Here is a 15,048-nt window from a genome sequence, read left to right as displayed (position 1 = left end):
CACTATCTCAAATAACCATATTTTTAAAAAAATCCAACTAGAGAGTTTGAACTCCATTATTATTTCCAAACTCGATTATCCGTTTCCGTTATTGCTGCTGGATTGGCTGTAGGGCTTGTTTCTATTGGACATGGAGTTGGTCAAGGTACTCCTACGGGTCAAACTGTAGAAGGTATCGCGAGACAGCTCGATGTGGAGGAAAAAATACGAGGTAATTTATTGATTAGTCTAGCTTTTATGGAAGCTTTAACCATTTATGGCCTAGTTGTAACATTATCACTTTCATTTGCGAATCATTTTGTTTAATATTCGAAATATGGAAAATCAAAAATTTTCATATTTTATTGCCTTGGACTTGTGCTTTGCTTTTTCGAGTTAAATAAATATTTCATTCCTAGAATTACTTATTCGTTGAGAAAATAACTCACAGAATGGCTGATTTGCGGATGAGGAATTAGCATACCAACTCGCTTTCATCCTTCCCGTTCGTGTTCGTAGGCCTTTTTGTTAGTTTTTAAGAGGGGTTGCAACCAAGGAGGTAATTCATTATTTCTAAGTTGAATAAAAAATCTATTCTATTTAGAAAGTAGGAAACTAAATATCAATATATATTAAAGATGGCAAAGTAATACAAAAGAACTCTGTTCAATTTTTTAGTCTATCTATACGTGGAGATCATATGAAAAATGTAACTGATTCTTTCGTTTCTTTGGGCCACTGGCCATCCACCGGGAGTTTCGGGTTTAATACTGATATTTTAGTAACAAATATAATAAATCTAGGTGTAGTGCTTGAGGTCTTGATCTTTTTTGGAAAAGGAGTGTGTGCGAGTTGTTTCAAGAATAGGCTCGATCCAACCATATGTACTTTTTCTGTTATAAATTGGAAAGTTATACCTAATAAAGAAGGGTATAGGATCTTGCGAATTACTTCTAAATAGATTCAGAAATCATATGTAAGAACTATAGCATTTCGTAATTTATTGGAAAAGCCACTTTGATTCTCTATCAACCAATAATGTGGGACCTTTCACATGGTTAAAGCTAAACTGTTGAAGTCCAGACGCAACATGGTACTCTTTCGACCACTATGTTAATGTTAATATAGAGATGGTTTCAAAATAAAGATTTTATCAATATAGAACCCTAGTATCGATAAAATGATTTGAACTACTTAATTGGGGATTTTATCCCCTTTTTTAGCCAATGTTGAATCGATGACCTATGTATTATGTATAAAGTAAAAAAAACTTCTTGAATAAAAAAAATAAACAACTTTGCTGACAATTACATATTTTTTGTTTGGTCAGAAGAGACCTCTGAATATTTTGGTCTTGGATTAGTGATTCCTTTTGATATTTTGATTTCATTTTGGAATTTGACAAGAGAATAGAGGATAGGCTCATTACATTAACAATAAAGATATGAGAATTTACATTGAGCGTGAGAGCCAAATGAATCGAAAGATTCATGTTTGGTTCGGGAAGAGATTATAGAATTTTTAAAATGAATGATAATCTACTTTCATTAAGTGATTTATTAGATAATCGAAAACAGAGAATCTTGAATATTATTAGAAATTCAGAAGAATTGCGCGAGGGGGCCATCGAACAGATGGAAAAAGCTCAGGCTCACTTATGGAAAGTAGAAATAGAAGCATATCAGTTTCGCGTGAATAGATACTCTGAGATAGAGCGAGAAAAATTGAATTTGATTGATTCAACTTATAAGACTTTGGAACAACTAGAAAATTACAAAAATGAAACTATAAATTTTGAACAACAAAAAGCGAGTAATCAAGTCTGACAACGGGTTTTCCAACAAGCCTTACCAGGAGGTCTAAGAACTCTGAATAGTTGTTTAAACAGCGAGTTACATTTACGTACTATCAGTGCCAATATTGGCATATTGGGGGAGATGAAAGAAGTAACGGATTAGTCCTTCTACTTTAGGCATCATTTTTTATTTATTTTTTCTCCAAAAAAGAATTAAGAAATACTTATGGTAACCATTCAAGCCGAAGAAATTAGTAATATTATCCGTGAATGTATTGATCAATATAATAGAGAAGTAAAGATTGTAAATATCGGTACCGTAATTTAAGTAGGTGATGTCATTGCTCGTATTCATGCTCTTGATGAAGTAATGGCGGGTGAATTAGTAGAATTTGAAGAGGGTACAATAGGCATTGCTCTTAATTTGGAATCAATTAATGTTGGTGTTGTATTAATTGTAACATCCTGTTTCAGACCGTCTATAATTTAGGGTTCGTAGGCTGCAACCCAGGCATGAAGAAGCCTTGAGGCTGCGACAAGTTACTTGAAGCGTAGGTTTTCTCGCCACCTTTCCATGGATATGAGGTTCATCAGAAATGGACTAATAGCGAAGAAGCTATGATAGTTTGAAGTTTTGGCCAATTTAGTCCCTTATTTGAGAAAAGGTGGGAGCTGAGTACGCGTATGTATGCTGAATGTACTCATGTGCGTGATTTGGAAGCAAAGCCACCTAGTACGTTGGGTGTACTAGAGGGTACGCTGGTTGTACTAGGATCAGGGTGAAAACCCTAAATGAGGGGTGTGTCCCTATTTAAAGAACATGATGGCCTCATTTCTGGCCACCATTTCCAGCCTTCAACTCTATCATAACCCTAATTTCCATCCCTTGAGCTTGAGTGGCCATTTCTGAGCTTCTATGTGTTCTTGTGGGATTCTCTGAAGTGAAGAAGGAGCATTGAAGAGAATGGAGTTGGAGTCGAAGCTTTGGATCTGAGCTTTTCTGTGGTTGGAGCAGCATTTGAAGGTATAAAGCTGTAACGTCCCAAAATTCAAGACTAAAAATTACATTTAATAAAACATTACGTTAAGCAAATTCATCGTTTTCAATCATAAACAAAGTATTAGTTTCCAAAATACATATTCGTTATCAGAGTAAACATTCCCAGGCTGTCTAAGCTATGGTGTGTGCCATGCGATCATCCCGAGCTCCATCATCCGCTACAGGAAGTACCTTAAACCAAAACTGAAAACCGTAAGCACGAAGCTTAGTGAGTTCCCCACCCTCCACATACCATGCATAACCACATACTGCACATACTGGGCCGCGCCCGCTATCCTGGGCCTCGCCCCTACCTCGGGCATCGCCTGCTACAACGGCCCCACCGTTCCAGGCCCCGCCTGGCTTCGAGCCCCGCTCGGATACAGATCTGTTTCACGTAGGCCTCGCCTATCACAGGGCCTCACCCACTAACATATAATAGCACATAAACACCTCACATAAGCTAAACACATACTAACGGATCTTGTCCTAAGGCCTCGCCTATCTCTGGGCCCCGCCCCTGACATGCTACTGATGAGTCACGGAACCCCGTCCATGCTCCTACTGGTAGTGAGATACGGGCCCAGCCCACACTCACTCCTTTTCTGACTTGGGCCTCGCCCCTGCTCTGCTGATACTGAGATGTAAAACACCATCCACACTATGCTATTGGTGAGATACGGGACCTCGCCCACACTCACCTCCCTACCAGGCACATACAAGTATCACACAGACAACAAGTATAAACTATCACATAAACCATTCCTTGGGCACCCGCCCTCTATTATTGGGCCTCGTCCCGAGTATCATACTAGCATACTGTGCCTAGGGCTAACCCCCGGGTCTTCTACTCATAACTACATGGGCCGGCATTGTGGCCGTAGACCCATTCATACAATGGGAAACTCACCTGATACTGCTGAACTGCTGGTGCTAATCCCTTTGACCGCTACCTGATCACTGACTCCGAACTGCTGCTCCACTAGCTCCCCGATCTACCAATATCAATACAACATTGAGTCAAACTGACCCCTGACAGACAACCAAGTCAACTTTGGTCAAGTCAAAGTCCTGGTCAAAGTCAACCCTTCCAGGTCAACCCTACTCGCCGAGTCCACTTACTGACTCGCCGAGTTCACATACTCAGGGTCCTTCCATTCGCGACATGACTCACCGAGTCAGTCCATGACTCGCCGAGTCCCACGATTTCCGAGTCCTGCCCTGACCAACTCGCTGAGTCTCCACCCGACTCACTGATTCGAATCTCAACTCGAAGGGTTTGGGGCTACGCGACCTGACTCGTCGAGTCCAAGAGCAGACTCGCCGAGCACAAGGCAATCTTCATCCAACTCGCCGAGTTGTTCATCCAACTCGTCGAGCTCATACCCATCTTCATCCGACTCGACGAGCTGTTCATCCCACTCGTCGAGTTCCTCCTCATCTTCAAGCTACTCGCCGAGTCCACTCGAAGGACTCGCCGACTCCATTCAGATCTACATACATGCAGAGGACTTTTGAGTCATGCATGGAATCCAAACTGTAGATCTACCCCTTCCCAAGCCTATCCCCCACGTAAAGTTGCAAACTTTACGTGTAGAGAGGGAGATCTAGGCAAAAAGCACCATAAACTAGGGTTTAAGGCCAAGGGGCTTCAAAATCGACTCAAGGGCTGATACTTTATGCTTCTCCAGTCCATAACACACTTGGATCTGAAGTAGCAACTATAGATCCGACTCCTAACTCAAGATAATATCATTATGGCTAAAGAGCCAACAACCACACATAAATCTAGATGCAAAAGGGTCCAGGAACTAGTTTATACCTCCAAAAGCTCAGAAATGTCTTCCCAATCCCGGATCTACAGCCCCCTTCTTGCACTCTCAAGATTCTTCTTCTTTCTCCAAGCTTAATGCACTCTTGAAGGCAATAAATGGCTCAAATAGAGGATATGAAGGCTAGGGTTTGATATCCAGGGATTAAGAGGCAGTAAGGAACCCTAGGAAGGAGATTAAGACGTTTATATAGGCTCCAAGTCCCGAATTTAGGGTTTTCCATGCACAGACCAGACTCGCCGAGTCACCTTGGCCGACTCGCCGAGTCGGTCACTTACTCCTCGACCCGGATCCCGCTCGGACTCGCCGAGTCGCCCCTTAACATTAAGGTTTTGTTTCCTTTCTTGGCCTTCAAAACTTTGGGTGTTACAACTCTCCCCCACTTAAAATAAACTTCGTCCTCGAAGTTTGCTATGGCCCACTGCCTGCGATCTGCCTGCAATACCCAACCAATTATCCCAACACTAGCTGCCTTCCTTCGCTGGCCTACCGCCCGATCATTCTGACTAGCATCAAACCTTGCGGATAATCATCTCGGGTCAACCTGACCCTGAACATTCTTGAAACACGACTTACTCAACCGATAATCCGCCTGGTACTCACCGAGTACTGCACTGAACCTATAGGGGTTCACCCCTTCTTTCCTTGCACAATTCCTTGCCTTCCCAAGGCAAAACCCCATAACCAACTATTCCTTCTATCACTGTGAAGGCCCTATCCTTCACCAACTCCATCACCCCCGCTTACCAGTACGGGTCATTATCGCCAGTATCCACTGGGCATTTCTTTCTACTATGGTTTGGTGCAGAGCACCCCACGATCAACTAACTGAATTCCACCATGCGCTGCATGCTCGCACTACCACTGCCTGACAATTCTGTTGTTCCTTTTCTGACTTTCGGATGAACTGAGACCACCCTGGTCCCTACCAACCTATCAATGACTGGATTACCGGCTCCTACCGGTAGCTAGTCCCAATACCACCGCTAGTCGCTCCCAGCGACTTCCAAAGAACTTCGATCACCTATAACTGCTCAATCTACTCTGCCATTCAGGCACTACAAACCTGGGATTCTCGATCCCCTAACTTGACACTAAGGTCCCTACCAGGTCCCACCTGTGCTGCTAAAACTCACGGGCCTCGCCCACGGGTCCCACCCGCCTCTATCCTTCTATTCCCACTAGTCTAATCACTCTCGCTCAGGCCTCGCCCACGGGTCTCACCCAACCATACTACTGAGCAACCCTGCTCCCAGGTCTCATCTACACTGCTAATCTTGTACGGGCCTCGCCCACGGGTCTCACCCAACTATATCCTGGAGCGGCCTCTCCTAAGGTCTCAGCTCTCTAGGGCTATACAGGCAAACGCCATATCATTCTCATCCACTACCCATTCTTGATCCCTATCTGATCACTAGGAGATAAAGGCCTCGCCCCAACTCCGCTAACAAAACTACTAAGGAATGCTACGGCTTACCCATAGTCTTACATCACCATCCATTGCTGAATGCTAGTACGAAGGCACCCATGTGCCATTAGCTCTCAAGATCCTCATTCCGACTCCCTCGAATCCTTCAGGCGATCCACAACCTGAATTCTCAACCATAAACTAACCATTACCATCACACGCACTAGCTGATGGGGAGTTTCTCAAACTCTCAACCCTGAAATCCTCAATCCATGAAACGCTGAACTACTTTTCTTCCTTCTCGGAGGTCACGTACTCATTCTGGGTCTGCGTGCTCCTCTCTGGGCGCACCCGGAGGATTCTCCCCCACTTCGATCCTGCTTACCCCTTGCTGCTCAATACTCAAAAGAGATCCCGATCTTTGCTACCATTCCATAACCCATCTACCGAGGAACCCAAGCCCGCCATAGCTAGGGATTTAGCCAATCCATCACAATCACTGTACCACTCCGAACTAGCGAGACGTACCAAATCTCTCCCAAGCATGCTACAGCTAATGCATCCTCCAAAACCTTCTCCAATAGAGCACATCCCCTAACTACCATACCAGCATCCGGGGCATGCAGATGGCATATACTCGATCACAGTCAACCACTCAAAATAAAATACTTTTACCGATAATGATGCATAACCATAACAATAAAATCATGCACAAATAAAAGAACTGAAAATGGGAAATTGCATACCTACAACGTCCGGCGTTGCTCGCGTCTCCAAGGTCGTCATCTGAAAAGCCCTGCTCCCTGCCGCCGGTGCCTCTACCCGGCCCTGACGGCCATCCGTGATCCTCAAAGTTGCAGGGGCGGGTGCCATCACCTGTCCTGCTGAAAACAAATTGGGACACTGGGCCTTCTTGTGGCCCTGCTGGTTGCAGTGAAAACATATCAAGTCTGATCCCTGCACGGCGGTAACAGTACAATCCCTGCTGAAATGACCAGTCCGACCACACTTGAAACAGCCAGACTCACCACCGCTACCACTCCTGCACGCGCCCCCGTGCGGCCTTCCACACTTTCCGCACCGACTGCGGTCCTGATGATCCCTCGATCTCGAATCTGATCCTTTGGGCCTTTTGCCCGAACCCGCAGCTACCTGAACCTCATCCGGCTTCCTCTTCCGGATTTGCTCCAAATCAATTTCTCTTTCTCTAGCCCGAGAAATCATATCTTCTAGCGTCTTACAGCTAGATCTGCTCACGAACTCCCTGATGCCATCCCTCAACATCTCAGGGTACCGAGCCTTCTTCATCTCCTCATCCGCGACATACTGCAGTACAAGAAGAGCCCTCTCCCTGAACTTGGCGGTGATCTCCGCCACAGTCTCAGTAGTTTGCGTCAAATCCTGAAACTCTCGTGCCAGCTGCTGCACCTCAATAATCGGCGAAAACTCCGCCCTGAACCTGGCCGAGAAATCGCTCCAAGTCATCGCGTCCAACGCGGTATCATCCCCCAAAGCATGACCAATCTCCTCCCACCAATCCCTCGCCCTGTCCTTCAGAAGATAGGAGGCGAGTCTAACCTTGTCCCCCTCGGGACACTTGATCGTACGAAAAGCGTTAGCAACATCAGCCAACCATCTGCTGCTAGCAATGGGGTCCCTAGCCCCATGATAATCTGGTGCCCCGCAAGCCCTGAACTCTCAAAATGTCAAGGTACGCGCTCCAAACAAAGGCATCATCTCGGTACGGAAGGCTCCTAGCCTCTCATCCAAGATCTCCAGTATACCCTCCTTGACCGTGCCAAAGATCACAGGAGTCTGAGCTAGAATACTGCGTGTAACCTCAGCTGATATCAACTCTCTTATCCGCTCCTCGAGCTGCTCGGCCCCTGAACCCGAGCCTGATCCCTCTCTGGCGCCTGATCCGCCCGCTGGTCTCTCTTGCAACGTCACCATGCTGAAACATATAACACAACCACTATCAGAATACTCATCGCTGATGCGAGACCAACCACACCCTACCAGGTTCCCGGTCTTGTCTCGACCTTTCCCGAATCGAGTACGGATCCTCTGCTTTCAGTAGTACGGGCCCATACTACCTTCCACATCTATCCGTACTTTCCTCAGGAATTGCTTCGACTCCACCAGGTCCCTTAACCACTTCTACTGCTCCCAGCACTACCTCATCCTAGGCTTACCCTAGGGAACCTCTGACTCAACCCAAACCAGTCCTCAGCTGCTGAAGGTCTCCTTGTGATGCCAACTAGCCATCGCCTGGATACCGTCACATGTGATGAGACTCAGATAATCCTTCAAGTAAAAGACTCGTTCCTACAACGGTTGGACTCAAACAAGAGCTGCGCAATAGGAACAAATCCAACACTCTGAGATTATTCAACCCTGATCACATGTGGCGTGTCGTATCCACCCAATGGCTAACTCCCATCACTCAGAGTCCCATAATGCACAAAGCAAGCAGCATTCGGACAAGGGAAAATCTAACCATAACATACTCAAGCAATCATATCCACATAGCAAGAATCTGAACTAGCATGCAACACAAACTCATAAACTCAGGCATAACCTAAACAGGCTATCCTACTACTGTCTAATCAGCACTATCATGCAGCTCAAAAGCACAAATAATAGGCACATAAGGCATCATCCCTAGATCCTTAGTCCTATTCTAGCATGCTGTTCTACCAACTGATAATCATAACATAAACTGGTATGGGTATTTTGGGGTACTTACTTGAGCTCGGCTGATTGCATGCACCCCACCCCTTTTTCTCTTTTCAAAATTTTTCTCTTTCTAAATTCTTTTTGCTTTTCTAAAACTGTCTTTCGTTCTCAAAAATTCTTTTTACAAAACTATCTTTTCATTTTTTTTGGAAACTTTTTATCCGACCCCTCAGTTTAAGTTCAAGCACACCCGAGAGTATGCCCGAATCGCTCAAACCAAGGCTCTGATACCAACTTGTAACGTCCCAAAATTCAAGACTAAAAATTTCATTTAATAAAACATTACGTTAAGCAAATTCATCATTTTCAATCATAAACAAAGTATTAGTTTCCAAAATACATATTCGTTATCAGATTAAACATTCCCAGGCTGTCTAAGCTATGGTGTGTGCCATGTGATCATCCCGAGCTCCATCATCCGCTACCGGAAGTACCTGAAACCAAAACTGAAAACCGTAAGCACGAAGCTTAGTGAGTTCCCCACCCTACCACATACCATGCATAACCACATACTGCACATACTGGGCCGCACCCGCTATCCTGGGCCTCGCCCCCTACCTCGGGCCTCGCCCGCTACAACGGCCCCGCCGCTCCAAGCCCCGCCTGGCTTCGTGCCCCGCTCGGATACAGATTTGTTTCACGTAGGCCTCGCCTATCACAGGGCCTCGCCCACTAACATATAATAGCACATAAACACCTCACATAAGCTAAACACATACTAACGGATTTTGTCCTAAGGCCTCACCTATCTCTGGGCCCCGCCCCTGACCTGCTACTGATGAGTCACGGAACTCCGTCCATGCTCCTACTGGTAGTGAGATACGGGCCCAGCCCACACTCACTCCTTTCCTGACTTGGGCCTCGCCCCTGCTCTGCTGCTACTGAGATGTAGAACACCATCCACACTCTGCTATTGGTGAGATATGGGACCTCGCCCACACTCACCTCCCTACCAGGCACATACAAGTATCACACAGACAACAAGTATAAACTATCACATAAACCATTCCTTGGGCACCCGCCCTCTATCATTGGACCTCGTCCCGAGTATCATACTAGCATACTGTGCCTAGGGCTAACCCCCGGGTCTTCTACTCATAACTACATGGGTCGGCATTGTGGCCGTAGACCCATTCATACAATGGGAAACTCACCTGATACTGCTGAACTGCTGGTGCTAATCCCTTTGACCGCTACCTGATCACTGACTCCGAACTGCTGCTCCACTAGCTCCCCGATCTACCAATATCAATACAACACTGAGTCAAACTGACCCCTGACAGACAACCAAGTCAACTCTGGTCAAGTCAAAGTCCTAGTCAAAGTCAACCCTTCCAGGTCAACCCTACTCACCGAGTCCACTTACTGACTCGCCGAGTTCACATACTCAGGGTCCTTCCATTCGCGACATGACTCGCCGAGTCCCACGATTTCTGAGTCCTGACCTGACCAACTCGCTGAGTTTCCACCCGACTCACTGATTCGAATCTCAACTCGAAGGGTTTGGGGCTACGCGACCTGACTCGTCGAGTCTAAGAGCAGACTCGCCGAGCACAAGGCAATCTTCATCCGACTCGCCGTGTTGTTCATCCAACTCGTCGAGTTCATGCCCATCTTCATCCGACTCGACGAGTTGTTCATCCAACTCGTTGAGTTCTTCCTCATCTTCAAGCTACTCGCCGAGTCCACTCGAAGGACTCGCCGAGTCCATTCAGATCTACATACATGCAGAGGACTTTCGAGTCATGCATGGACTCCAAACTGTAGATCTACCCTTCCCAAGCCTATCCCCCACGTAAAGTTGCAAACTTTACATGTAGAGAGGGAGATCTAGGAAAAAAGCACCATAAACTAGGGTTTAAGGCCAAGGGGCTTGAAAATCAACTTAAGGGCTGATACTTTATGCTTCTCCAGTCCATAACACACTTGGATCTGAAGTACCAACTCCAGATCCGGCTCCTAACTCAAGATAATATCATTATGGCTAAAGAGCCAACAACCACACATAAATCTAGATACAAAAAGGGTCCAGGAACTAGTTTATACCTCCAAAAGCTCAAAGATGTCTTCCCAATCCCGGATCTACAACCCCCTTCTTGCACTCTCAAGATTCTTCTTCTTTCTCCAAGCTTAATGCACTCTTGAATGCAATAAATGGCTCAAATAGAGGATATGGCAGCTAGGGTTTGATATCCAGGGCTTAAGAGGCAGTAAGGAACCCTAGGAAGGAGATTAAGACGTTTATATAGGCTCCAAGTCACGAATTTAGGGTTTTCCACGCACAGACCAGACTCGTCGAGTCACCTTGGCCGACTCGCCGAGTCGGTCACTTACTCCTCGACCCGGATCCCGCTCGGACTCGCTGAGTTCCTCCTTGTACTCGCCGATTCGCCCCTTAACATTAAGGTTTTGTTTCCTTTCTTGGCCTTCAAAACTTTGGGTGTTACAAAAGCTCAGAGCTTTCTCATCCTTTTTGATTTGTGCATATTATGGTCCATTTTAGGGTTTTCGGTCCCAAAGCATGAAGCTTTATGAGTTGTTGGACTCCAGAGCCTAATATCCGTCCCTTTGAGTGTTTTTAATGGAGTGGATTCATAAAAATGAGGTCTTGGATGTTAAAACCACCCCCATGCATGAGATATGAACATTTTTGGGAGTAAAAAGTGAGATTTTTTGTGTTTGGTACTTCCTCAGCCATGCAAAGGCTTAAAGTCATGAACTTTATGGAGTATGAGCCTTTAGGGACTCCAGATCTGAGAGTATAGCTATGGTCTTAACAGGTTAAGACCAAGAGAGTGGGAAAAGCAAGTCTGGAGGTACGCCGAGCGTAATTCTAGTACGCCCTACGTACTGATCATGTGTCCCCGATCAGGATTCGTGTGTACGCTGAGCGTACCAAGGTAGATACGCCCCGCGTAACCTTACTGTGGGCTTTTTGGGCTAAATCTCACATTGGGCCTGGATTTTGGGCTTATTGTGCTGGAGATTTGATCAGAGAAATATATGTATATGTCTTGGGCCTTTATGTTGGGCTTGTCATTTGGACTGAAGTTTAAGAGTTGGGCCTTAGGAGAGCCCATTTAGTATTGGGCCTTGGTGGGCCCAATGGGCTTGGGTTATTTATGGACCGGGGTAGTGGGATATCTTTAGACCTAATGAGTGAGGGTTTGGGCTTAGATCTTAATTGGGTTAATTGTGGGTTTTGGCTCAGTGTTAGAGGCCAGAGTTCAACAACAACATTATAGGAGTTGTTCATCATCCGATGTGAGTCTTCTCACTATACATACCTGAGTGGTACTACTGAGTGACCGGAGGGTCTTATTTGAGTTATGTGATATTATGCATTTTTATTTGTGATATATGCTATAATACTTTGTGCATTTTGAGATCAGACCAGAGGGTCCAACCCGAGCTGTGAGATCGGAGGGTCCTCACTGAGACACATGACCGGAGGGTCTATATCGAGCCGTGAGACTGGAGCGTCCTCACCGAGACGCATGACCGGAGGGTCCATGTCGAGCTATAGCCATGAGAGGCTTATTATTTGTGTATGTGGTATTTTGGGGAACTCACCAAGCTTCGTGCTTACCGTGTTATGTGATATGTGTTTCAGGTACTTCTAGGGATCGCGGGAAGGCGCCGACTTGATTGTACACACGATATGGTGTTATATTTGAGGATCCTAGATTTTTATTCAACAATTATGGATGTGTGTTTTGATAATTTAATACTTTGGGGTTTTTGTGTAATGTGTTAATGAGAATTATGTGATTTAAAAATGAAAATTTTGTTTAAAAATTTATGGTGTTACATTAATGGGTGATGGTTTGATGATACAATAAGGGAGTTCTGTAAAAGCAACAAGAAGAATTGCTCAGATACCAGTGAGTGAGGCCTATTTGGGTCGTGTTATAAATGCGTTGGCTAAACATATTGATGGTAGAGGTGAAATTTCATCTTCTGAATATAGGTTAATCGAATCGCCCGCTGCATGGATTATTTCTCGACGTTCTGTATATGAGCCTGTTCAAACAGGGCTTATTGCTATTGGGAATAGGCAGACCGGTAAAACAGCAGTAGAAACAGATACAATTCTAAATCAACAAGACAAAAATGTAATATGCATTTATGTAGCTATTAGTCAAAAAGAATCTTTTGTGGCTCAGGTAGTGACTAATTTCTAGGAAAGGGGCACGATGGAATATACCATTGTGGTAGACGAAACAATGGATTCCCTTGCTACATTACAATACCTCGCTCCTTATACAGGAGCAGCTATGGCTGAATATTTTATGTATCGTGAACGAGACACTTCAATCATTTATGATGATCCCTCTAAACAAGCCCAATCTTATCGCCAAATGTCTCTTCTATTATGAAGACCGCTTGGGCGTGAAGCTTATCCAAAGGATGTTTTTTATTTACATTCACACCTTTTGGAAAGAGATGCTAGATTAAGTTCTCTTTTAGGTGAAGGAAGTATGACCGCTTTACCAATAGTGGAAACCCAATCGGGAGATGTTTCAACATATATTCCTACTAATGTCATTTCAATTAATAATGGACAAATATTATTATTTGTTGATCTATTCAATGTTGGAATCTGACCCGCTATTAATGTGGGGATCTCCAGTTCCAGAGTGGGGTCTACAGCTCAAACTAAAGCTATGAAACAAGTAGCCGATAAATTAAAATTGGAACTGGCACAATATGTAGAATTAGAAGTTTTTTCACAATTTGCTTATGATCTCGATAAAACTACTTAGAATCAATTGGCAAGAAGCCAACACTTACATGAATTGCTTAAATAATCCCAATCCGCCCCTCTCGGTGTAGAAGAACATGTATTAACTATTTATACCGAAACAAATGGTTATCTTGATTCATTAGAAATTGGACAGGTAAGGAAATTTCTTGTTGAGTTACCTACTTAAAAACCAATAAACCGCTGTTTCAAGAAATAAAGTCTTCTACCAAGACATTCACCGAGGAAGCAGAAGCCATTTTGCAAGAAGCTATTAAGGAACATAGGGAACGTTTTATACTTTAAGAACAAGGAGCCTAAACAAATTGATCACCCTTTCCAATAGTTTTTTAAATAAAATAAAAAGGCTACTCAAGTGTTTTCGGAATCAATTGATTCAAAATTTATTTTTTGATATCTAAATAATAAAAAGACCTATGTCCTATCCATTAATTTCATTACGATTTTTTAGTAGTTTTACTCTCTAATATTTTATTTGAAAAAAATAAGAAACTAATATAGTAGGATTTCTGTAAGAAAATTCTTTGAATTGTATATTCAATGATGAATGATGTATTAATTAGAGTCTAGTAGAGTATTTAATAATATATAAATATAATAAGATAATATGGAGCAGGTAGTAGGAATCGAACCCGCATTGTTAGCTTGGAAGGCTAGCGGTTATAATCGACGTCGATTCATCATTTTTAACATCTCTAATTCAAAACCGAACATGAAACTTTGGTTTCATTCGGCTCCTTTATGGAAAATGGATAAATTGCTAGATTTTAGATGTGAACCAACTTACAAAAAAAATGATACCCATAAAATCTATGTCAACTTTTTGTTTGAATATATTCAATTCAAAACGACTCGCTTTATAGATGATCCTTCTGGAAGAAGGAAATTCTAATAATCTTTCTAGTTACTTTGTTCTTTATTTCTATTTGAGAGGGTCCTAAGGAAAATGATTTTATTTCCACCAAGCTAAAATAATATGTCGATGTCTCTAGTAAACTTAATATCTTCTTTAATAGCTATTTTGCTTCAATTTATTCGCTACAAATGCAAACAAAAATTGAAGATTTAGTTACGATTAGAAATTAGAAATCTACTTTTCTATCTTCTTCTATGAATTCTTTATTCATACTCATTCAATTGGAGGTAATGATCCAATTTTAAAATTTTGTTTCGCAATTTTATAATCTAAGTTTTCATTTTTGAATTGACCTTTGGATAAAAATCCCGAAATTTTATATTTTTCCTTGAATGTGTTATTTAAAGGTAAATGATTGATTCATTTTAATGAAATAAAGTTTTTGATCGGAATATGAATCAAACCGAAATACCCCTTAACTATTAAGAGGGTTAATAAAACGAATCACACTTTTACCACTAAACTATATCCGCTACGGTGCAAATTATTATATATAAATGGACCTTTGTCGAGGCGCTTTAGTCTATGCGTAGATGGACTTCTTATACTTATATAAGAAGTAGGTATATATCTTG

General features: G+C 43.4%; 1 pseudogene; it reads left to right on the top strand.

Moving 5' to 3' along the window:
- The first annotated feature begins 2,000 nt into the window (after nucleotides 1-2,000).
- LOC122195134 (ATP synthase subunit alpha, chloroplastic-like) lies at nucleotides 2,001-13,842 on the top strand (annotated as a pseudogene).
- Nucleotides 13,843-15,048: the final 1,206 nt, after the last annotated feature.

This window comes from Lactuca sativa, chromosome 7 (assembly GCF_002870075.4).
Source record: "Lactuca sativa cultivar Salinas chromosome 7, Lsat_Salinas_v11, whole genome shotgun sequence".
NCBI classification, from domain to species: domain Eukaryota; kingdom Viridiplantae; phylum Streptophyta; class Magnoliopsida; order Asterales; family Asteraceae; genus Lactuca; species Lactuca sativa.
The sequence above is the reverse complement of the archived record's forward strand: the minus strand, read 5'-3'. Positions and strand labels throughout refer to the sequence as shown.